Raw genomic sequence first — 27015 nt, 5'->3', positions numbered from 1 at the left:
ACAAACAATACAAATGTCTAACAATTGAATAAATACATACATACTACGGTTACTCATTAATCAAAAGAAATAAAATATTATTTCATGCTACAGAGTGGTATGACCTCAAAAACAATACACTAAGTAAAAGAAACCAGTCACAAGACCATATTTTGTAAGATTCCTTTCGTAAGAAAAGTCCAGAACAGGCAACGCTATAGAGATAGAAAGTAGATTAATGACTGTCTGGGACAGGAGAACTGAGATGTGATGGCCAAAGTGTTTCGGATTTATTTTCAGTGAACTGAAAATGTTTTCAAACTGATCGTGGTGATAGCTAATCAACTCTGAATATTCTAAAAACCACTGACGTATACACTTAAAAAGGGAGAGTTGTAATGGTATGTGAATTATATCTCCATAAAGCTGTTGCCAAAAAGTCAAGAAGGTATCCAGATATCTGGGCATCAGATAATTATGGACCTCTCTTTTATCTCATTAAAGAGTCATGTCATTTGGAAAAATCTGGGGATCTTTCAAAAGTCTATGTCTCCCAGGAGTTGTGATGAGTTGGATCTCTGAGGAAATAAACTTTATATGCTGAAGAAAAAAAACTGCTTCAGACTCCTCATCCTTAATTACTAAGTCACCCTCTGGGTCCTGGTAATGGAGATCTGAGAGGCAGTGAAAACTTGCCAAATGGACAGATCAATTCTGAGAACAAGAATCCATAAGTGAATTTACAAAGAAGTGATTCATAGCATAATTTACTAAACTCAATTTCTTTTCCATTAGTTTATGCCCCAAAGCCAAAACAATGAACTCTTTATGGTTAACTCTGCTCTGGGTTTTGGTGAGTTTTGTCTGCCTAGCTGGAGGCAGGGAGGGAATAAGGGATAGGCGGTAGGTATATGGTGTGGTACGTGGTGTGTGTTTGTACACAGGTAACTGTTCTCTGAGTTACCATGTCAAGCAGTCATCAAATACAAAATTAACATCCCATATTACCTGAGCTATTCCCACCAAGGGAGTATTCTAATTCATACTTTTATTTTGAACTGAGAAAAAGAAGAGAAGTCCATTAGAAGAAATAAATACCAGTACTCATTTTTTTAACTAAAAAAGCAAAACTAACACAAAGAGTCAATAAATAATGTTCCAAACTATTTGGTATTTGATAAAATTATAATCTAGTCTTTTATTTCTATGAAAATTATAGGCTGATCCAATTTACAAAGGACGTTAAATATGTACCAGATATATCTTAACTCCTTAGCCACAGTAGGACTAGTTTGTCATTATACCTTGCTTCAATACTGAATCCACAAGACTGGTCGCTCCTTGTACTGGTTTGATTCAACCATTTTATTGCTATGTCATGACAGCAGCATACCAATTACTCCTGATACCAGTGTAGGATACCCAAATAGTAAACCTTGCATGAAAAAAAGCACAAAAACTAAAAATGTTAACTTTCCAAACTAAAAATTGGGGTTAGGATTTGGCAATTTACATCATAAATTAAATTTACATGAGCATAAGGGGAGGGGTAAAACCTCATTAAGATTATGGATACAACTTTGAGGAACTCTACCTCTAAACTGAAATATGGTTTAGAAACAGTCATTATTATTGGTATGAATGACTTTTATAACCCATGATAAATTTAAGTACGGTTAAGATTAAATAGAAATTTCATGATTTTACAGAGCTCTAAAGGAAACAAGATTTTTAAAAATATCCATGATTTTGTATTTTTCTATAAAAGTTTTAAAGATTATCAGAAAATGAACTAGAAATATGACCACTGTTTATCCCCTTTTTTCATATAATTAAGTGGAAACAAATATTTGTACCATAGGGATATTACTCAGGACATGTTTTGAATTTTTATTTCGCTTTTACTGATATTTATTTTACCATGTGCCAGTTTAAGAATATGAAATCAAGAACCTGACAGAATACTCTCTCCACCTAAATGCTTAATAACTACCACTACTTACAGCTAAATAGTGTGGACAATATGGTTTTGTTACATATTCTGAACAGTCAAAATTTCATTAGCAAGAAAGATATTTCAGCCCAACAGGCATCATTCTGGGCTCATAACTACATTAGCAAAATGCCAAAAATAATTTTAAAGAGAGATCTCTGCTCTTACACAGAGGAGCACACAATATACTCAATTATGAAAAGGAATGAGGGAACCTTGATAAACTTATTAGCAAATAAAAATTAACTTGCAGACTGATACCTCGAAAGAGAAGAGGAAGTTACAGTCAGGATAACTACTGGGAGACTACCAAACTCAACTTCTTTTAGGAAGCTAGATGTAGGGCGCCTGGGTGACTCAGTCGGTTAGGCATCTGCCTTCAGCTCAGGTCGTGATCCCAGGGTCCTGGGATAGGGTCCCACATCGGGCTCCCTGCAGAGCAGGAAGCCTGCTTCTCCCTCTGCCTCTCTGTCTCTCATGAATAAATAAAATCTTAAAAAAAAAAAAAAGGGAAGCTAGATGTAATAAAAATGTAAAAAAGATAAACGATCAAGGCAACCTAGCCTAAACAGACAATAATGTTCAGAAGATAGACTGTTAGCTATCAAATGATTATTTGAAATCTTGTTGACCAAGGGCATCAGGATGAAATAAACAATTACAGATAATTCACTGAAGGTCCTAGAAGAGACAATTATAGATATAATGTTATGAGAGTACTGAAGAAAATGGGATAATGTAAAAAACTTCCAGGATAAAACTCACAGAACACTAAAAACTGCATTTACTGAATCAACAGTTCCAGCAGATCCACTAGGGTATGTATCTCAGGGGCTGCAAGAGACACTGATCCACATATTGACATTAGAAAAGTAAAATCATAGTCCTAACCCTCAAAGAATTCAGACAGGGGAGAGAGAGAAATACAGATTACAAAAAACCAAAAGGAAGACACTGCAGGGACACTTAGATATTAGAGAAGGAATCCATAATTTGAAGGATAAATAAGAGTCAGGAAAGGGAATAACAGCGTAGTGGGGGACAGAAGAGGCAGGCCATTCTAAAATATAAGACAAAGGGCACAACTTGAAAAATCTTAAACTACAAAGTTGTATCATTATAGTTGTACTTCAGTTGGACCATCTGGTAACACGGGGTGAAAAAGGGATTGAAGTGGGCCAAAACTGAAGACAGAAAACAACAGTTAAGACGCTACTGCTATATAAAATGAGAAAAACACATGGATAGACAATAAGGGATTGGTGATTAGAACGGGAAAGCACAAAATCCAGAGATAATGAAAGAATTACCAGGAGTATGTTAACCTTTGTATAGGAAACATCCAGAGCTAGCTAGCATCCTAATCCAAATGATCATAATCTTCTGCCTGTACTACTACAACAGACTCTTAACTGTTCTTACTTCTACCAACAATTCACTTCTACATAGCAACTTGGTGTATCCTAAGGATATAAATCAGATATTACACCCTTGCTCAAATTTTTCCAGTGGTTCCCAAATGTCTCAAAAACAAAATCCTTTACCACAGTTTATATGACCCTTTATGATCTAATGCCCCTCTATTTCTCTTACCACCTCACCTCTACTCACTAGACTACAGCCAAACTGGCCTTCTTTCTTGCTGTTCTTTGAACATGGCAAGCTTCCTCTGCACCTACACTTTGCATTCCCCATGCCTACCATGCTTTTCCCAAAGATTTTTGAAAGGCTAACTACCTTCTGCTCACCATGTGGGTCTTGGTTTAAATGTCACCACCTAGGTGCCTGGGTGGCTCAGTCGGTTAAGCATCTGCCTTTGGCTCAGATCATGATCCCAGGCTCCTAGGATCAAGTCCCTCACTGGGCTCCCTGCTCAGCAGGGAGTCTGCTTCTCCTTCTGCCCCTCCCCCCTGCCCATGATCTATCTCTCTCTCACTCACTCTCTCTCCAAAAAAAAACTTAAAAAAATTAAAAAATTAGGGGCGCCTGGGTGGCTCAGTCATTAAGTGTCTGCCTTCGGGGCAGACTCAACTTTTTCTTTCCTCTTCCTTCACTCAGGGTCAGACCTGCATTGCAGTCCAACAACTCTGTCTTCTCCAGCTAACCCCATCATTTTCTCTTACAGGCACTTCCCCCTAATAAAATCCTTGCACATTGTGCAGTGAGGAAAATACCAACAGTGAAAAGGAAACCCGGAGAATACAAGAAAATATTCACAAATCATATATCTGATAAGGTATCTGATAAGGCTTGATATCTAGAATATATAAAGAACTCCTAGAACTCAACAACAACAAAAACCCAATTAAAAATGGACAAAGGAACTGAATAATTATTTCTCCAAAGAAGATACACAAATGGCCAACAGGAACATAAAAAGAGGTGCGCCTGAGTGGCTCAGTCAGTTAAGTGTCCAACTCTTGATTTCAGCTCAGGTCTTGATCTCAGGGTCCTAAGTTCAAGCCCCTCACTGGGCTCCACACAAAAAATAAAAATAAAAAGATGTTACTAATCAGTAGAGAGATGTAAGTCAAAAATACAATGAGATGCTACTTCACACCCAGGATGGCTATTATCTAAAAAACAAAGTAACAAGTATCAGTAAGGGGTGGAGAAACTGGACCCCTTGTACACTGCTGGGAAATGTAAAATGGTGCAGCAGCTGTGGAAAAGAGTATGGCAATTCCTCCAAAAATCAACAGAGAATTACCATGTGATCCAGCAATTCCATTTCTAGGTATGCCCCTAAAAGAAAGCAGGGACTCAAACAGATATTTGACTTACCTGTTCACAACAGCATTATTCACAACAGCCAAAAAGAGGAAGCAACCCAAAAGTCCATCAATGGATGAATGGATAAACAAAATGTGGTGTATATATACAGTGAAATATTGTTCAGCCTTAAAAAGAAGGAATCCAGGGCACCTGGGTGGCTCAGTCGGTTAAGCGTCCAACTCTTGATTTTGGCTCAGGTCATGATCTCAAGGTCATGAGATCAAGCCATTAGTGGGGCTCCAAGCTCAGCACAGGGTCTCCTTGAAATCCTCTCCCTCTCTCTCACTAAAATAAATAAATAAATCTTTTTTTTTTTTAAGGAAGGAAACCATACAAAAACCTGCACTAGATGTTTACAACAGCTTTACTCATAATTGGCACAACTTGGAAAACAACCAAGATGTCCTTCAAGAGGTGAATGGATAAACTGTGGTACATCCAGAAAATGGAATATTATTCAGTGCTAAAAAGAAAGGAGCTATCAAGCCATGAAAAGATGTGCAGGAACCTTAAATGCACATTATATTAAGTGAAAGAAGCCAATCTGAAAAGGCTAAACATGCTGAATGATTCCAACTATAGTATATCAAATTCTAGAAAAGGTAAAACTATGGAGACAATAAAAACATTAGTGGTTATAGGGAGGGGGCTTGGGGGGCAATAAACAGGTAGAGCAAAAAGGATTTTCAGGGCAGTGAAATACTGTTTGATATTATAATGAAGGATATATACCATTATACATTTGTCCAAACCAATTTATGTACAACACCAAGAGTGAACCCTAAGGTAAACTAAAGACCTCTGAGTGTTGAAGAGTCAATTTAGGTTCATCTTTGGTTAAAAAAAAAAAAGTACTATTCCGGTGATTGATGTTGATAATGGAGACAGAGAGTATATGAGAAGTCTCTCATATACCTCCCTCTCAATTTTGTTATAAGCCTGAAACTGCTCTTAAAAAAAAAAAGTCTTTTAAAAAAAAAAGGAAATTCTGACACATGCTACAACATGAATGAATCTTGATGACATTAAGCTAAGTGAAATAGCCAGTCACAAAAGGACAAATACTATGTTTCCATTTACATGAGTTACCTAGAGCAGTCAAATTCAGAGACAGAAAGTGGAACAGTGGTCACCAGGGCATAGGGGGAGAAAGGGATGGAAGTTAGTGTTAAATGGGTACAGAATTTCAGTTGGGAAAGATAAAAATGTTCTGGATATGGATGGTGGTGGTGGTTGCAAAACAATCTGAATATATTTAATGCCAAATCACACACTTACACATGGTTAAAATAGTAAACTTTATATGATGTATATTTTACAACCAAAAAAAAAAAATTCCTTGCACATTTAATCTTGTGGCATCTGTTTCTCAGAGAACCTGGACTAACACACACTCCATTTAAAGAACCAACTTCTTTTCCCCATCACTCAATATCACATCCTGATTTTTGTAAAGCCCTTGACCCGCCAATAACTGAAGTCTCGTTAGCCTATTTTTATTGTATATGGTATGGGTTCCCTCACTAAATTTCGAGTTCCAAGAAAGCAGGAACCTTGTCTGCCCCATTCACTGCCCGATCTCTAGCAACTAAAACTCAACTGGCACATAGTAGGCACTCAATGAATATTTTTTTATTGCATTAATCAGTAAAACAATAAATGTGTAAAATTTTAAAAATGACTGCTGTATTTCTGGCTGGGGTAACTAAGAATTATGGTGCTGTCATAAGACAGGAAAGAAAGAAGAATATGAAGAATGAGAGTAATAGGAACAAAATTATGTAACTATAATAATGTTAAGATGAACATTTATCATAACCCTATTTTCAGTTACAACAGCTCTAGAACCACAGAAGACATAAAAAATAAATATTTTATACTTGGGGGTTCAACAAGCCCTTGAAACAGAGAAACTCATCACAAAAGGAAACAGTAAGGAAACAAAGATTTTCTCCTCCATAAAACTGGTAACCTGATCTACATGCTGCTTCTTGATTCATAGTAAATATTAAATAGGAAAGCGGTTGCATCTTGCACAAAGTCTAGAGAGACCACTTTTCATGTCCCTAAGAGTATCAAGGTCCAACGTTAAAAAATAAATCTTCAAACCAGAGAACTGAGGCTGGATTCAGGTCACAGACATGTTTTCTTTCCACAATTCAGAAACAAAACAAAATAAAAACAAAAGTGACAGTTAGTTCTCATTAATATCAGGAGAAAAAAAAGCTTTCATCACTACATAACATAGTTCTGGAAGGGCTAGTCAAGTCATTCAAACAAGAGAATGGACATAAATAAAAGGAGGTGATATTTTGGTCATTATTTGCAGATAACATCAACAGAGGAGATTGACAAAAAACCTAGAAACAGTAACATGGGCAAGTTATATGTGTTTACCACAATAATTCTTTAAAATCAGTGACTTCCCTTTAAACAAAGAGTAGCTAATTAGAAAATACTACAGAAAAAAAAATACCACTCACAACAGAGGTGAGAAGATTTAATACCCAGTATAACGTTTAACAAGAGACACACAGTACCGACTCCTGGTGCTGCTTGTGTGCTCGTTCAGTGCGGACCTGGTACCTCTTTTGTGAAGCGGCAGCTGAGGAGACTCCAGCGCTCGCCATGGCCGACGAAAAGCTCAAGGACAAAGTCAAGACTGAGAACAACGATCATATTAATTTGAAGTTGGCAGGGCAGGATGGTTCTGTGGTGCAGTTTAAGATTAAGAGGCATACACCACTTAGTAAACTAATGAAAGCCTATTGTGAATGACAGGGTTTGTCAATGAGGCAGATCAGATTTCTATTTGATGGGCAGCCAATCAATGAAACAGACACACCTGCACTGTTGGAAATGGAGGATGAAGATGCAATTGATGTGTTCCAGCAGCAGACAGGAGATGTCTACTAAAAAGGGAACCTGCTACTTTACTCCAGAACTCAGTTCCTCCAGACCAAGAAGACAGTCTCAATCAGAAAGCTGCAATTTGGTTCCACCACATCCTGACTACTACAGTATAGTTTTCTCTATTCTTTCATTTTCCCCTTCCCCATTCCTTTATTGTACATAAAGTAACTATGTATGTGCACAAGCATATTGCATTTTTTTTTAACTAAATGGCCAATGGTATGTTTTGATCAACATCAAATGGAGATGGGATGGGGGAAAATACTGCTTCTGTGAAAATACCTTCTCTCCATTAGTGGCATGCTCAGTCAGCTCTTTATATTCCAGTAAGTTATTTTGCTCTCACTGTTTAACAAAAAAAGAACAACATAAAAATCCTTGTATATCTTGTTCGATTGGAAAATTTTAATGTTTTTCATTTATCATTCTAAAATCAAGGACAATTTTATAACTTTTTTGTACGTAGCTGTTACATGTAGCGCAATCTGTCTTTAAGTAGGGATAAATTACTCTAAAAGAAATGAATCCTAGAGAGTTTTCCCTTCAAGTCAAGCGTCTTGTTTAAATAAACTTCTTGTTTAAAAAAAAAAAAAGAGAGAGAGACACAGTACCTATATGAAAACAATTATTACTATGTCAGTTTTGCAAAAATTATTGGGAAATTTAATGTGACTCCAAAATACTAGCAAATTTTTAAAATTATAAAACAATGGAGGGGCGCCTGGGTGGCTCAGTTGGTTAAGCATCTGACTTAGGCTCAGGTCATGATCTCAGGGTCCTGGGATCAAGTGCCAAGGTGGGCTCCCTGCTCAATGAGGAGTCTGCTTATCTCCCTCTCTTTCTGCCCCTAACCCCCACCACCTGTGTGCACGCACTCTCTCAAATAAATAAAATCTTAAAACAAAGGAAACTAGCATTCTAGTTCTCTTAACCTTCAAAGATTCTCTGCCATCCATAGTCCTCCAGACACGTAGATCTGTTCACAGTTCTGTATTACACAGCTCAGAATTTCTTTTCTCAGCACCAAAGGAAAATCTTGATATCATCTGGGTAAAGAAGTGGTAGGACAAGGAGTATCACTGGATGGGTCTATGCTAATATAATGGGGACTGCCATATTATTTGCTAGAGTCACATGGTCAGTCTTACGGGTGCATTTAAAAGTCACTGAATTTTTTGGGGCGCCTGGGTGGCTCAGTCCTTAAGTGTCTGCCTTCAGCTCAGGTCATGATCCCAGGGTCCTGGGATAGAGCCCCAAATTGGGCTCCGTGCTCGGCAGGGAGCCTGCTTCTCCCGCTCCCACTCCCCCCTGCTTGTGTTCCCTCTCTTGCTGTGTCTCTGTCAAATAAATAAATAAAATCTTTTTTAAAAAATAAATAAATAAAAAATAAAAGTCACTGAATTTTAGAATGATTTATATGGAGAGTGAAGAGATTTAGAGACCTAAATCCAAAGATGTTCACTCTATTCTTTAACCTAAACAGATATCCATAGAGATAATAACCTGAGAGGAACCAGACATGAGATACCCACATGAGGAGATTCAGGGACATCCTCCATTCCATGCTGCTCTAGATATTATTGCCCAGATATTAAAAGGAATTAAGGTGTATAGTACAATAGAGTTTAGAACTGTCAGACTCTGAAAGTTACCTAAAGAGAGGTATGCCCAGGATCACTATCTCCTCTGAGAAGCACAGACGGCACCATGGGTTGACTATCTCAGCTAAGGCTTACTCTGTGAATGAAGTTTTTGTCCCCCCAAGTACAAACCTGACTTCAAAAAACAGGGAAGAGAACTAGCTGACTGACCAACTCACCAAGAAGGTGACTGTAAGACTAAGAAATCTTATAAAACATTGTCAAAATATTCTAGGAAGCTAGAGAAAATGAGGCATTACAATAATGATTAAAAAAGCTAGCATATCTAAGAACTAAAAACATTATGAAAAAAAGGATACTGAATGACAAATATGGAAGGTGATTTTCCACGCTTAAGTGGGATCACTGACAAAAAAGAATAAATAGTCAAGCAAAAGTAAGTGTCATTCCTTTGTGTACTAAAAAGAGCTGGGTTCAAGTCTTGACTGCTCCTGACTAGCTGTGTCACCTTGGGCAGATTACTTAAACTCTCTAAGACTATTCCTTATCTATAAAATTGGGATACTAGTTATCTATCTCATAAAATTGTTTAAAGGGTTAAATGAGAGTACCTAGCAGAGTACCTGGCATAATGGCTCTTATTATTAATTCCTTTTCTAGAGGAGCAGTTACATAGATAAGAAATATGTTTAAGATCTTCCCTTAGGGCGCCTGGGTGGCTCAGTCGTTAAGCGTCTGCCTTTGGCTCAGGTCATGATCCCAGAGTCCTGGGATCAAGCCCCGCATCAGGCTCCCTGCTCAGTGGAAAGCCTGCTTCTCCCTCTCCTGCTCCCCCTGCTTGTGTTCCCTCTCTCGCTGTGTCTCTGTCAAATAAATAAAATCTTAAAAAAAAAAAAGACCTTCCCTTATACCTAGAAAAAGATGAAATCCTCAGAGTCACAAAGGGCATACAATCAACGGTTCCTACAGAACCTTAAAGTATAAAAATGAAGAACTAATAGTCTTTGTCACAAAATCCATGAAAACAAATAATTCTACAGATTCTCCTCTACTATGGAGGACTGAAGTTTGAGGAGCTGGATGCTCCCTAATTTCTAATACTAGACATTCTACTTTTGGAAAAAGATAAATCTCTCTCAAATATTAGGTTTCTATTACTCAATGAACCTAATGATCTTCTTGTTTGTCTTGTTTAAAATATTCTAAAATCCCCAAGTATTAGTCATCAAAGGAAAACATATCTAACATCTATTTAGGTCTCCTATCAGTACAAACTAGGTGGAGTTCAATACAGAGTCTACTACTACTCTAGCCATGATTGTGGTGTCATCATGACCAGTAGCAAAATGAAGGGTGTCTCAATCCTGGCAAGCCCGAAGAGTATCTGGGACTCCGTTTCAACTCGTTAGGAAGGCAGTGCTACAAATCATAGGGTACACCACACAATGTCTAACATTTCTGGTATGGAAGCCTGGACTCTGGGATTTATATTGCAACATGAAATATGAAATACAAAGATACTGCTAATTATGTTATATAAAGTAAGTTCTATCACAAAAAAAAACTAAAAGAATCAACCAAAAAAGATTCAATATGCAAAAAACTACAGAACTGTATAATAGGATGTGAAAGACAATCCTCATAAATGGAGTAACACCTTATTTCTGTATGAGCAAAGACTCTAAATGGCCTTTGTTACAAATGAGAAAAAAGCCATAATTTTTTAAATATAAAACATAAACACCACCACCATGGACATGTTACTGCCTTTAAAAACACTAAAACTAAAGATTAATTCAAATTTATACTTTTTGCATGTAGTTTCTCACCATTTTGTTCACTGGAACTTTCAAATAATCAACATTTAATTAAAAATAACTGTACAGAGGGACAGCTGGGTGGCTCAGTTGGTTAAGCATCTGCCTTTGGCTCAGGTCATGATTCCAGGGTCCTGGGATCAAGTCCCGCATCAGGCTCCCTGCAGAGCAGGAAGCCTGCTTCTCCCTCTCCCTCTGCCTGCCACTCCCCCTGCTTGTGCTCTCTTTCTGACAAATAAATAAAATCTTTAAAAAAAATAGTAACTACACAGAGCTATATGTATAACTGAGGAGGGTAGAAGTAAAAGGGAAAATCTGATTCAAGTGTTTTTTCCTTTTTATTTAGGTTTTAATTTTCACAACTAAGATAAAATTAGGGTATATCCATAAAACAAACTGCTGAGCAGCCTTTAAAAATGAGGTCAAGTTCTGGGGCGCCTGGGTGGCTCAGTCGGTTAAGCGGCTGCCTTTGGCTCAGGTCATGATCCCAGAGTCCTGGGATCGAGCCCCACGTCGGGCTCCCTGCTCGGTGGAGAGCCTGCTTCTCCCTCTCCCTCTGTCTGCTGCTCTGCCTACTTGTGCTCTCTCTCTCTCTCTCTCTCTCTGTTAAATAAATAAAAATCTTAAAAAAAAAAATGAGGTAAGTTCTGTACAGATACAGAAAGTACAGATAATTTTTTAAAGCAGGTTGCAAATAAGTCTGTTACAGTATGACCCGTTTTTGTAAAACAACTTATGTTTATATATGCATGGGGAAAATATAGAAAAACATACACTTAGTTGGGGACAGAGACTGTAGGAGGGAGATTTATAGCACTGGGTTTGGAGCTTTCAACTTCTGTGTTACAATTTCTATGTGGTTTGAATTTTTTCTAAAACAATCATTTGCCCCTTTTAAAATCAAAGTACAAGGATTTTTTAAAGGAACAAAAAATAATGAGAACAAAATATATTTTATTTTTCTACTGGACTAGGACACAACTTTGTTAATTGCAGATTACTACACAAATCAAATATATGCTAGTATGATTTTTATGGGAACCTTGACTAGGCATAAAATTCCACCTTAGTTACTAGAAATGACCACTAATCCTGGATGGCTTAATAACAAAAAAGGGCAAAAACTGACAGATAGCATCTGACTGTTGGCAAATTTGAACAGTTGTCAGATTTGACAGTTGATTATGCTTTTTAATTATTGATACCGCTCTATGATTCTAGGCATGTTGTTTCTGAGATTACCTTTACAAAGAAATTTTAATACTTGGAAAGAAATAATTTATCATGAAATCGTTTCATAAAATCTTTCATCATGAAAAGAATAGTAATTAGTATTGTTGGGCTAACCGAAAAGTGTAAGAAGAAAAAAAAATAATGTACAAGGAAAACAAACCTCCACAATCTTTCATTCTTAATAACTGTTCAAGTAACCAATCTGCCACTTTCAAAGCTTCAAATTTACTAACTAATCTTAGAGATTACTGTTACTTAAACTTACAGTTTCCAAAACTGAACTTCAAGTAGCCTCCAGGTTTCCTTGGAGATTGGAACTCAGTGAATTGAGAATTCTCTTTTTTTTTTAAAGGAATAGAAGGCAATTTAAAGATGATTAATACTTTTGTATATGGAAATATCTGCTTTAATACACCTACTATCTTATCAAATTTTAAGTCTGCAAGAGCTCAATGTAGAATTAAACCATACTGCTCAACAAAATCTTAAATCTTTACAGAAATACATTTAACATTTTGAACTAAATTTTGTCAATAATTTAAAATTGGGGTGCCTGGGTGGCTCAGTCAGCTGAATGTCTGTCTCTTAATTTCAGCTCAGGTTTTGATCTCAGGAGCGTGAGTTCAAGCCCCATGTTGGGCTCCATGCTGAGTGCAGAGCCTACTTAAAAAAGGAAAAAAAGAGAAACATAAAATGACTTGGTGTTTCTCTTATAAGTGGTCATGTACGCTGAATAATGCTCAAGAAGGAGAAATCAAAATCAAAAATACAAAGATAAAAATTATTGTGGCTTACACAAAACTCTCTAAAGAGAACAACCTCAATGAAACAGTGAGCACATCCTTGCAAGAAGCAGGAAATATTATTTAAAGTAGGTAGAGTGGAACCAAACTATGGTGGGCTAAAAAAGATGAAGTTTTGACTGATATCGTGTATGCTCAGTTATTCAAATAGTTACAGAAAACTACCTTGTATGCTGGATACATGGGCAGAAATATAAATAAGATACAGGCACCTATCCTTCAAGAAGTTCATAATTTAGCACAACAGAAAGAATATAAATAACCAAAATATAGAATGCTATAAATGATGATATAAATAAAAAGTACCCTCCATGAGAACACAAAGGAGAAAGCAACTGGTGTCTCTGGGAAAGGCTCTATAGAGAAGATGACATCCAAGTCAAACCATGAAGGATGTACAAGGTGATGGTAGGCAGAGAAAACCGTTCATTTCAAACAACGGCAAGAAATGGCAGTATCTAAATACTCTAAATGTTTGGGATATGGATTTTTTTGTTTTTGTTTTAGTGGGAGAGAATAAGCTGGAGTCTTCTTCACCAAGAAGTGAAGAATTCTATGCTTTTGCTTAACACAGAATTAGAAATATTTAATTGGGGGCGCCTGGGTGTCTCAGTCGTTAAGCGTCTGCCTTCGGCTCAGGTCATGGTCCCAGGGTCCTGGGATGGAGTCCTGCCTCAAGCTGCCTGCTCAGCGGGAAGCCTGCTTCTCCCTCTCCTACTCCCCCTGCTTGTGTTCCCTCTCTCGCTGTCTCTCTCTCTCTCACTCTCTGTCAAAATAAATAAATAAGATCTTTAAAAATAAAAGAAATATTTAATTGAGGAGGTGCTAACAAGAGTAGGCTTGAGGGCAAGTCCGACAGACTGGGGAGAAAGCTTTGCCCCAAAAAGGCACCTTTAGGGGGAGAAGGGTGAAGTGAAGGAAAAGGCAGGATATGCAAATATGAGTCTTTTAAGACAAAGAAATAAGATAGCGAAACAGCAAAGAAGAAAAAAAGGCAATGCCAAGTCTGGGGTCTTTTTTTTTTTTTTTTAAGATTTTATATATTTATTTGAGAGAGAGAGAGAGCACGAGAGGATGAGCGGGGCGCGTGATGCGGGGCGCGTGATGCGGGGCTGGATCCTGGGACTCCAGGATCATGACCTGAGCCGAAGGCAGACACTTCACCGACAGAGCCACTCAGGCACCCCAAGTCTGGGGTCTTGATTGGATATCTGGAAGAAACGTTAAGTACTGTCAGAAATGAAGTTACTTGGAAAGAGAATGCAGGGATTCAATTTTGGATATTTTGAAATAATAATAAGACAACAAGATGGGACTATGCCTATAATATCAGGTCTGGAAATACAGATTTTAGCATTATCTACTTGGAGGAAAATAAAATCACTATAGTCAATAAATTATCTACTTTCATAAAAGTGAAGTTCTGAATATAGAGAATAAAGAGCTAAAAGAGTATGGTATGATAGAGTATCTGCCATAAGAAAGGGCAGAAAGAAAAAAAAAACTTAAGAAAATAATAACAAAGTCTGAGACAGAAGATCTGAGAAGGCAAAACCCTGGACGCTATTCTCCCTGTTTATTAATCCGCTCCTGACTTCACATTTTGACTAACCAGCAAATACTCAGAAATACACCTCAGTACTGCTCTCACCAGCTCTGTGAATCAGTATTTCCCAACTATTTTTTATATCATGATACACATAGAATATTATATATATTGGGCACTTAGGGTTGATAAGGCATCTACAAGGTGCCAGCCCGGGGGCTCCTGCCATCCAGACCCTCTCTTGATGTCTTGAAGGCTGAAGGGATCAGTATCTCCACATACCTGCAACCCAAACATGGTATACTAGCTAAAGCTCTGCTTTAAATTCTCCATCTTGAATCACAGATCTGTACCTCTGAAACAAATAATGCAATATATGTTAAAAAAAAAGATAGCAGGAGGGGAAGAATGAAGGGGGGGGAATCAAATAGGGGGACGAACCATGAGAGACGATGGACTCTGAAAAACAAACTGAGGGTTCTAGAGGGCAGGGGGTCGGGGGATGGGTCAGCCTGGTGATGGGTATTAAAGAGGGCATGTTCTGCATGGAGCACTGGGTGTTATGTACAAACAACGAATCATGGAACACTACATCCAAAACTAATGATGTAATGTATGGTGATTAACATAACAATAAAAAAATTTAAAGACAAAAAAAAAATTCTTCATCCCTTTCTTCTGTAAGTAATTCTGTAACAGTTAAACCACCTGCCTTTGCTTTTAGGTTGATTGCTATGGTCTTTAAATCATCCTAACCAGTACCAAATATTTTTAACTGAAAGAAATTTTTTAACCTCAACTAAGCCAATAACTACCTGGTAATTCTTTCCTTCCTCATAGTAAAGGACTCAAATACTTATTTCCTCAAGCCCTCTCCTTTTATATCCTCTCATCTTAAGCAAATTACTAACTCTGCCTCTTACCTTATAGAAGATAGAGGCTACCAAAAAAAACTCCAACATCTTACTTCCCTTTACCCAATCTCTAACTTTTCAATTTATATCAGGACCCTTATCAACTATACCACCCTGTATTGGAAAAGGTATTTTAGATTAACAGCATCGCTCCACTCAAAAAAGACTTAAACTGGCAACTTTATGCTGTTAAAGCAGCCCAACCACAAGCCACTATAATCAGTTATTACATGGATTAGCATTACTTCATATTCTTTTGTACCTGCTCTCCTACGTGGAAGGAAAGAAGGGAGGGAGTGAGGATAGAAGGGAGGGCAGGCTTCTTCTACCAAATCAAGAACTACATCTCCAGACTGAACAAACTTGAGCCAAAATACCATAATATGACCACGAACATTTTTCAACATTTTTGTTGAAACATTTTTTCAACATTTTTTCAAAACACTGCTCAACAATCAACCTAGAGGGGCTCCTGGGTGGCTCAGTCGCTAAGCATCTGCCTTCGGCTCAGGTCATGATCCTGAGGTCCTGGAATTGAGACCCACATCGGGCTCCCTGCCTGGCGGGAAGCCTGCTTCTCCCTCTCCCACACCCCCTGCTTGTGTTCCCTCTCTCGCTGTGTCTCTCTCTCTGTCAAATAAATAAAATCTTTAAAAAAAAAAAAAATCAACCTAGAATCACAAACTGCAGAACCCTACAGAATTGCTGTTTTGGAATGAATGCTTTTTGCTGGTATCACACTTGGCTTTCAACTTTATACTCCCACCCAAGCAATTATTCATGTTAAAATACGGTATCTTTCATAATTCAGTTATAATTGTCTTGCACAAAATACTCTTCAAGTCTTATTATACTGTTCAAATAACTCCTCTTTTCTCTTTTTTGTAAGGCAATAATAAATACTCTATTCCTCTGGAAGTCAGATTTCCAGCAACTCAACTCTCAGGAATGTAGCCTACAGAAAAATGATTCTCTAAAGGATCAAAATACTTGTCAGAAAGGCCACATGCAATTCAATATTCAGAGACTATTTTATTTTACATATAATTTTATAAGCTTATTTGTCTGAATACCAAGTACAACAGACAGAATATTAGTGGCAGCACCTAAAAACAGGTAAGAGACAGAAGAACTAATGCGTTTGTCCCAATAGCTAAAAAAAATTCAGTTTGCCTAGATTAAATAATTTTATGTGAACAATTTCTGAGGACAACACTGTAATACAGCACAGAATAAAAGCTGATGTTCAGAATCATAATTCTGAGCCATCCAGAAAGCAGACTGTTCTCAGTAAAATAAACACGTACATGTTTTAGGCATATTTACAACAATATGGTTAATAAGTTTTTAGTTGCTTAACAGGAAACATGCCAATTGTGACTAACAATATTATCTCAGTTTTTACTGAAAATGTACAAAAGATGAAAATTTTGATAGTACAAAAAAACTGCATATAAATTCATAAAAGTGGTAAAAGAATAAAATTTTAAAATACACAAAATACTTGCAAAATATGAAACTATATTCATAACATGCACTGTTTCCTCAAACTGATAAGGAAAATATAGGTGACTTCTCTATCTTACCTATAATGTTTTATTTATTTTTATTCTTTAAAGTTTATAAAACAAAATAACCAAACTTTTTTAAAAACAGGCATTCAGGTTTGTTATTTACAACCTTTGGTCCCTAGTGGGAACTGATCCTAAAATCTGAAGCTAAACATAAGTAGGAGGATAAAGGCTGAACTACAGATTTTTAAAGGATAAGAAAGTAGGAAGTTCAGAAAACTTGTGAATATTCCTGGCTCTTTATTTCGCCATTGTGACAAGGACAAACTCCCGCTGTTTGAATTAAAACCTTTCATAGAGCTGCAGTTGCTATTTCAAATCAGACTTTGCAAGAGAATTCAGCAATAAACCCATTCCTAGATACAGGTCCATTCACTTTCTAAAATGTTTAATAAAGTTTCAAGGCAGAAATACATTTAAAAGCTCCAATTTCCATTACTTGGAACAAAACTCCAGCCAAAGCAACTGGATCAAGGTTCCAATCTCCCTCATCTTTTTACCTGCCCTGACAGTCTACAAATCATTTGTAAGTGACTTCTATGATTAAGAAGAAAAAAGAAAAGCCAGCATTATGGGAAAGAGAGGTAAGCCTGCAATAACAGTAGTTATGGCAAAATAATACTAGTATTACTGATGATGATACAAGTGCGATTGATGATGGTGATGATGATGGAGAGGAACAGACTCTAGAAGTCTACAATTCCTGTTAGCCTAAGTTCTCAAATACACCTGCTGTTTGCTCATGGCAGGTTTCCTGCCATCCAAAAAAGAGTTCGTTTTGGGGAGCTTAAAATAAAACAAGAATCTAAGGACTTTTCCCTACTTGCCTGCCCCTAAAACAAGCAAACATTTCTCCTAAAGCTTTCTTTCTTTTTTTTTTTTTTTAAAGATTATATTTATCTGACAGAGAGAGACACAGCGAAAGAGGGAACACAAGCAGGGGGAGTGGGAGAGGGAGAAGCAGGCTTCCTGTCGAGCAAGGAGTCCAATGTGGGGCTCGATCCCAGGACCCCGAGATCATGACCTGAGCTGAAGGCAGACGTTTAACCGAATGAGCCACCCAGACGCCCTCTTTTTTTCTTTTTTTTTTAAGTAGGCTCCATGCCCAGCACGGAGCCCAACACAGGGCTTGAACTCATGACCCTGAGATCAAGACCTGGGCGGAGATTAAGTCAGATGCTAAGGTGAGCCACCCAGGCGCCCCCTTTAAAGCTTTCTAACTTGGGGCAAAGAAGATATAAGATGAACCTGGAGCAGAAAGTAAAGAAAACACACACACACACACACACATACACACACACACACACGGACAGAGGCACGTCAAAGAGACACCAGAGCCAACCTGAAAGAGTTCCCAATGGCTAAAAATAGAACTGTAGCAACAAGATAAATAAATTAGTAACTGGATTCTATCCCCAAGGTATAAAATAAATTCTGTTAATCCATACTGACATAAATGACTAAATAAGCAGGAGCAGGGGCGCCTCGGTGCCTCAGTCGTTGGGCATCTGCCTTCGGCTCAGGTCATGATCCCAGGGTCCTGGGATCGAGCCCCACATCGGGCTCCCGGCTCCGCGGAAAGCCTGCTTCTCCCTCTCCCACTCCCCCTGCTTGTGTTCCCTCTCTCACGTGTCTCTGTCAAATAAATAAATAAAATCTTAAAAAAAAAAAAATAAGCAGGAGCAAAGAGACAAACCTTCCTTATAGAAGAATTCCAAATGAGTTGTGTAGATGCATCCCTTCCAGGAGGTAGAGCTTAATGACTCATCTCCCTTTAGTGACTTACTTCCAAAGAAAGGACTAAGAAGGAAAGGAGAGTAACTTTAAGGTGGAGCAAACAGTACTTTAGCCAGATGATCAAGGTTAATATTGTAACTCATGTTGCTAATGGGTACTTCACCTCTGTGGGACCCTTCCCCATAACCCACAACCCCAGTCAAACCAGTGAGAAAAACATCAGGCAAACTCAAATTGAGGGACATTCTATAAAATACCTGATGAGCAATCCTCAAAACTGTTAAGATCATAAAAACAATGAGAAACTGAGAAACTGAAACCACAGGAGATTACATTCAAATAACATCTGGAGTTTAGTTAATAGTAATATACCAATGTTGGTTTCTTAGTTGCGACGGACATAGGATAGGTAGGATGTTAACAACAGAGGAAACTGGGGCGCCTGGGTGGCTCAGCCGTTAGGCGTCTGCCTTCAGCTCAGGTCATGATCCCAGGGTCCTGGGATCAAGCCCCATATTGGGCTCCCTGCTCTGCAGGAAGCCTGCTTCTCCTTCTCCTACTCCCCCTGCCTGTGTTCCCTCTCTCACTGTGTCTCTCTCTGTCAAATAAATAAAATCTTAAAAAAAAAACAACAGAGGAAACTGGGTGAAGGGTACATATGAATTCTATGTATTATCTTTGCAACTTGTTTTTCTTTTCTTTTTTTTTAGAGGTGGGGAGGGGCAGAGGGCAAGGGAGAGGATCTTACGCAGGCTCCACGCTCAGCGTGGAGCCCGACGTGGAGCCTGATGAGGGGCTCTATCTCACAACCCTGAGATCATGATCTGAGCTGAAATCAAGAGTCAGGTGCTTAACCGACTGAGCCACCCAGGTGCCCATCTTTGCAACTTTTCTATAAATGTAAAACTACTGTCAAATAAAAACTTTTTTTTTAAAGGTAAGGGCATTATATGCAAATTTCTCCCAAGGAAATCCCTAAAAAGGGAGAAAATAGATGAGTGATAATGGAGCTTACCCTGCTCTCCAACATCACCAGCCCCTCACTACTGCCAGTATCTCCAAAAATCTTATACGGGACTACTAGCGGAGATGGAAAGAGGGAAATCTAAAGCTGGAGCTACCACAGGAAAAGAAAAAGCTTAAAAAACTATCTGGTCACTCAAATGGGATAGCAAGGCATGTATCTCTGTATACACTGGGAAATTATGTATAATTCATGGAATTTCTATAGAGAAATTACTGAATCCTTTCCAAATAACCACTGGGAATCTGGCAAATAAACATGTATTTCTTGGGCTAAAATGTTCAATAATCATGCATTCATAGCCAGTATGTACACAAAGCACACATGTGCCCAGGTGTATGTGTGTATGTGTGTATTTTATTTTTTGTGACATAAAGTAAAGAAAACCTATTATTAAATGAGTACAGCTAGGCAGTACACTTCAAAGCCCTAAAAGTAACAGGATCTTAATCATTAAATAGTACAATTATCTAAGTGGGAATTAAGACAAAATATTAAAATTAAGCCACATGTTCTTATCCAAGCTAGGAAATCTTTGGTTCCAACTCTGACAATCTTGGTTTGGTATTGGCCCATAAGAAATCACCTTCAGCTGGAACATATGCAAGATCAAAATATCCATGTGTTAGGGACCTAAGTGTGCCCCCCTCCTCAAAATTCGTATGTTGAAATACTAACCCCTAGTACCTCAAATATGAGTATAAACAAGGCTTTAAAGAAGCAGTTAAGGTTAAACGAGGTCATATGGTGGGATCTATCCAATCTGACTGGTATCCTTTCTAAGAAGAGGAAGTCTGGATACACACAGAGACACAGAGAAAAGACCATGTGAGGATACAGCAGGAAGGTGGGCAGTCATCTGCAAACCAAGAAGAGAGGCTTCAGGAGAAACCAAACCTGACTATACCTGTTCTTGGACTTCTAGTCTACAGAACTGTGAGAAAAAAGTTTGTTGTTGTTTAGCCACCGGGTCTGAAGTATGTTATAGCGGCTCTAGCAAATGAATACACCATGCAATAAACATTTCCTGAATATCTTAAATATGCCAGACTATCCCAAATATTGTAAATACAAGATGAATAAGACATAAAACTGTCCTTAGAGTCTAGCAGTCAGGGAGGCATATCAACAGGTAATTAAAATACAGTAAGTGTTATAATAGAGGTATGCACTGAAACAAACTGTAGTAGAGCCTAATTCAGTTCTGAAGGGGAGAGGGGACCGGGGAAGGTTTTCCCAGGAAGAACAAAAGGAAAAAGAGTGAAATGGGAAGAAATGAGACTTGGTCACCCTATTTTCCACGGCAGAGGATCTCTGAGTGAGTCACATATTTAATGAAGAGGTACACATAAAAATGCACAAAACCAGTTATCTGAAAGACTGAAAGACAACACATGATCTTCTGATAGAGGACATAAAGTCTTCAAAGATGCCACTCGACTTCAAAGAACTATTTGTCTAGAATTATTGGTAGGAAGAAAAAGAAGAAATAAGATGAGTTCTTAGGATACTTTTCAGTATATGAAAGGCGAAACAAAGTTCCACAGAATTACCAAATTTCCCCCAGAGTTTGTTTCAATTTAATAATAGAGGGAGGAATGAGGAATCTACAATAACTAAAACTTATGTTCTCCCATAATCTTCAACATTAAGGTCCCTCCCTCTCGCATGAGGTAGCACAGTCTCAACTTCATTAACCTTCAGTACTAAGAGAAGAATTATAAGCTATAATATACTTGAAAGCTAAAATGGAATAAAGATCCAAAACTCGACTAGAAATCTATCAATAGGGGCGTCTGGGTGGCTCAGTTGTTAAGCGTCTGCCTTCGGCTCAGGTCATGATCCCAGAGTCCTGGGATCGGGCCCCGCATCGGGCTCCCTGCTCCGTGGGAAGCCTGCTTCTCCCTCTCCCACCCCCCCCGCTTGTGTTCCCTCTCTCGCTGTGTCTCTTTCTGTCAAATAAATAAATAAAATCTTCAAAAAAAAAAGTATCAATAATCAGCAATATAAAATGAGGTGTATAATTAAAAATTAGCCTACAAAATGCATTCCAAACTCTGTTTTTAGCTGTGGTTTCACATGAAGGCATAAATGGAATATTCACCACATCCCCAAATGACACAAAGCTGAAAAGAGATCACATATACCCTGAATGACAAAATCAAGACCTGAAAATAAAAGCTTAGGATAATTAGCAAAATCATTAAAAACACTTTAATAAATATAAAATACTACAATTAGATTTAGCTTATATACAGATAAAGACATAGGGGAGGGGTGCCTGGGTGCTTCAGTTGGTTAAGCGTCTGCCTTTGGCTCAGGTCATGATTGCAGGGTCCTGGGATCAAGCCCTGCATTGGGCTCCATGCTCAGTGGGGAGTCTGCTTCTCTCTCTCCCTCTGCTGCTCCCCCTGCTTGTGTGCTCAATCTCTCTCTCTAATAAATAAAATCTTAGGGGTGCCTGGGTGGCTCAGTTGTTAGGCGTCTGCCTTCGGCTCGGGTCGTGGTCCCAGGGTCCTGGGATCAGGCCCCGCATCGGACTGCCTGCTCGGCGGGAGGCCCGATTCTCCCTCTCCCCCTCCCCCTGCTTGTGTTCCCTCTCTCGCTGTCTCTCTCTGTCAAATAAATAAAGTCTTAAAAAAAAAAAAAAGACATAGGGGAGACACTTTTCTGTTGTTTTTCTCTGAATAATTTGCCTAAAGTCAATAACTGGGTAATAAATACTCAGAGACATTTGGTCACAAATGCTCCAAGTTCTTTGTTGAGTTCCGTAAAAAGAGTAAATGATACAACCATCTTTTTTCAGACTCATATATCAAAATTTTCTGGTCTGAATTTATCAAATTTTAAAGACTTTTTTCAGAAATCATCACTGTCCAGTCTCTTTTAAAAGTAGAATGGAATAAAGCAAGTTCTACTAGCATCTTCTCTCACAGAGATAACCTCACAATTATTCTCTAGCTATAACCTCAAAATCTGAACAAAGAAATCCTCACAAAACTAATAACATATAAAGTAAAACGTACAACAGGGGCGCCTGGGTGGCTCAGTCGTTAAGCGTCTGCCTTTGGCTCAGGTCATGATCCCAGGATCCTGGGATCGAGCCCCACATCGGGCTCCCTGCTTGGCGGGAAGCCTGCTTCTCCCTCTCCCACTCCCCCTGCTTGTGTTCCCTCTCTCACTGTGTCTCTCTCTGTCAAATAAATAAAATCCTTAAAAAAAAAAAGTGTACGACAATAACACAAAGCACAGGAGTGGAGCAAAGAGATGTAGGTTGTTTGATGTTTCTTCTATCATATGTGAAATAGTCTATTTTTTAAAAATTATTTATTTATATAAAGAGAAAACACAAGTAGTGGGGAAGGGGGAGAGGGAGAGAGAGAATCTCAAGCAGGCTCCACACTCAGCATGGAGCCCAATGCAGGGCTCAAGATCATAACCTGAGCTGAAATCAAGAGTCGGATGCTTAACTGACTGAGCCACCCAGGCACCCCTGAAATAGTCTATTATTCCTTGAAGACAGACAGTGAAAAGTTAAAGATGCATAGTGTAAACCCTAGAGCAACCATAAAAGATAAAAAATAAGTATAGCTAATAAACCGACAGCGGAAATAAACTGTAATACAAAAAAAATTTTTTTAACCCAAAAAACTAAAAAACTAAAGCCCAAAGGAAACATGAGAAGGAAAATAAAGGGAGAGAGAACAGATGGGACAAATAGAAAACACAGAGCAAGATGACAGATTAAAACACAACTGTAACAAAACAGGGTGCTACTGGCATAAGGATAGACTGGAGAGTCCAGAAATAGACTCAAACATATCAAGTAATTTTCAATAAGAGTGCCAAGATAATAGGAAAGGAATAGTAACAAATGGTGGTGGAACAACTGGTGAACCATGTGGGGAAAATTTAACCTCTATACCACTCATCAGACAAAAAAATTAACTCAAAATGGATCAGAGACTTAGACCTAAAAGCTAAACCTTAAATTTCTAAAAGAAACATGGCAGAAATTGTATGTAATCATACCACGGGCAAAGGTCTCGTAGAACACAAATAGTACTACCTATTTTTTAAAATTTATTTATTTAAGTAATTTCTACACCTAACATGGGGCTTGAACTTACGACCCCAAGATCAAGAGTCACATGCTCTACCAACTGAGCCAAGCCAGAGGGTAGCCCCTAGCACTACCCATTTTTTATAAATTGATAAACTAGACTTTACCAAAATGAAAATCTGCTCTTCACAGATGCCACTAGAGAACAAAAAGGCAATGGGGTGCCTGGGTGGCTCAGACGGTTAAGTGTCTGCTTTCAGCTCCAGTCATGATCTCTGGGTCTTGGGATCGAGCCTCATGTCAGGCTCCCAGCTCAGCAGGGAGTCTGCTTCTCCCTCTCTCTGCCTCTCCCCCTACTTGTGCTGTCTCTCTCTCTCTCTCTCTCAAATGAGTAAATAAAATCTTTAAAAAAAAAAAGAAGAAAACAAAAGGCAAGGTAGCAAACTAAATACAAAGAAAATTGCGTTTATGTGTAATTTATATGTATATATAAACACATAAGTTGAATCCAGAATATATGCAAAACTTTTCCATTTTAGTAAGACAACGCCACCCAAAAAAATAGACAAATGATTTTTAACATTTCTCAAAACACATACACATGGCCAATGAGTATGTGAAAAAATGCTTTGTATCTCTAGTAATCAGGGAAATGCAAATTAAAACCACAATGAGATACTACTGCACAACCCAGTAAAAGGCTAAAACTCTTAGACCAAAACCACCAGACGTTAACAAGAATGTGGCACAACTGGAACTCTACACAGAGTTCTCTGGTAGCTTCTAATAAAGTCATATACACATCTAACCTATGATCCAGTAATATCACACCTAGGTTTGAAAACACAGGTATACAAAAAATTTGTATGTGAATGTTCATAGCTTTACTCATAATAACCAACAGTTTGGGAAAAACAAATCTCCAACAAATGAATAAACAAGTGAATAAACAAAATTATGATATATAAAAAAAAATTACGATTTTTAAATACAATAGGATACCAAACAGCAGCAGCAAAACAACAAAGAAGGAACTACTGATACAAGTAACATTACGGGTACAAAAAAAACATCCTGCTGAGGGAAAGAAATCAGATATGAAGTATATGATTCCAGACACAGGAAGTTCTAGAATAGGCAAACCTAATAATCTAAGGTGAAAACAAATTAAAACTAGTGTTCTACAAAGAATCAAAGAACAGGAGAAACTACTGAATATGAGGTACACGAGCGAGGTACACGAGCGAACTTTCTGAAGTGTTGGTTAATGTTCTATTTCTTCATAAGGATTTGGGTTACACAAACATACATTTGGCAGAACTTCACAACAAATCATACACTTAAGATTTGTGCACTTCACTATATGTAAATTTTACTTTAAAAACAAAGGACTGTAGGAGCTCCTGGGTGGCTCTGTTGGTTAAGTGTCCGATTCTGGATTTTGGCTTGGGTCATGATCTCAGGGCGGTGAAATCGAGCCCTGAGTCAGGCTCCATGCCCAGCACGCTTAGGATTCTCTCCCTCTCCTTCCACCATACCCGCCCCCCAGCCCCAGCTTGAGCATGCATGGAAAAGAAAAAAAAGTAAAAACAAAGAACTGTAAACAAATACTCAACTCTAGTTAATGATACGGAAGCTGATTTTGTTTAGGAAAAAATGCACTGATACCTGCAACTTACTTTAAAAACAATACAAACCAAACAGTGGCAAGCTTGACTGAAGGGTAGTTAGAGGAATGAATAGATGGACAGGTGATAAAGCAAAAACAGCAAATTGTTAATTGTGGAATGTAGGTGATGGAGAAATGTTTGTTCACTGTACAATTCTTTCACTTTTCACGTTTGAAAATGTTCACAAAAAATGCTAGAGGGGGGGCACCTGGGTGGCTCAGTCGGTTAAGCGTCTGCCTTCGGCTCAGGTCATGATGATCCCAGAATCCTGGGATCGAGCCCCACATCGGGCTCCGTGCTCAGCAGGAAGCCTGCTTCTCCCTCTCCCCCTGCTTGTGTTCCCTTTCTTGCTGTCTCTCTCTCTGTCAAATAAATAAAATCTTAGAAAAAAAAAAAAAATACTAGAGGGAAAATGTGATGAGCAAAAGAAGCCAAATACAAAAAAGTAACACTATACGATTGTGTTTATATGAAGTTCTAGAACAAACTAATCCATAATGTCAAAAATCAGATCAGTGGTTGCCTATGGCAAGAGAGAGGGGTGAACGATGACAAAGAAGCAAGAAAAAACTTTCTAGGGCGATGGAATGTTTTATGTCCTGATTGTGGTGTTGGTTACATGGAGATATACATTTGCCAAAACTCACTGAATTGTACAGTAAAAATATGTGCCTTATATTGTATATAAGTTATAGCTCAAACTGATTTTTAAAATATGTTCCCTATTGAAAATAGTAATACACAGAGAAATTAAGTCCTTCCCAATCACACCATCCAAATAAAATATCACCATCCTTCTTTCTCTTCTGTCAAAGGCTATGCCCAAGAGAGATAAAAATATACCTTATTGTCTCTTCCCTAAAGGCAATACAGAAATACTGGTTAAATTCTTACTTGAGGGCCATAGAAACTCTTTACTCCAATCCTACTAACCTCTCAAATGGGACATCTCCTGAATTTTGGAATTCCCTTCTCAGGTGACTCAAACCTCCTGACATAATCCCTTCAACTCCATTACTGCTGTGAGTCTCTAGCAAGTTACTAACCATTCGATGCCTAAATCTCACCTGAAAAATGGAAATTACCTTAAAGGGTTAAGTGTTTAAACAAAATAATGTACGCACATGCTGGCTTTTATTATTGTTTTTAAAGTCAAAGAGTCAACTAGCTTTTAGAAATCATCCTGGCAAAAAAAAAAAAAAAAAAAAAGGCCACAAGCTTCCCCTCTGTTTTATTTTGGGGGTGGGGGTGGGGGGCTGACCCTCAATTCTTTTAGGTACACCTACCTCAAGCTAGTCTATCTTATTCGAATGAACCTCAAATTCCTCTTGAAGATCAGATCAAAACCCTGAACTGTTAAAGCACCCAAAGCAAAG

The 27015-nt window shown here is 38.1% G+C and overlaps 1 protein-coding gene and 1 pseudogene across 7 annotated transcripts in view; one reads left to right on the top strand and one right to left on the bottom strand.

Annotated features, from left to right (window-relative positions):
- Positions 1–27015, bottom strand: part of RNF111 (ring finger protein 111) — an 89856-nt gene that overhangs the window by 51091 nt on the left and 11750 nt on the right. The window lies entirely within an intron of this gene.
- LOC114206317 (small ubiquitin-related modifier 2 pseudogene) lies at positions 7336–7663 on the top strand (annotated as a pseudogene).

This window comes from Eumetopias jubatus, unplaced genomic scaffold, assembly GCF_037043125.1.
Source record: "Eumetopias jubatus isolate StellerSeaLion01/CBP00866 unplaced genomic scaffold, mEumJub1_p1.0 scaffold_7, whole genome shotgun sequence".
Classification (NCBI taxonomy): domain Eukaryota; kingdom Metazoa; phylum Chordata; class Mammalia; order Carnivora; family Otariidae; genus Eumetopias; species Eumetopias jubatus.
Note: the sequence above shows the minus strand (reverse complement) of the source record. Positions and strands in the feature narration are given on the sequence as shown.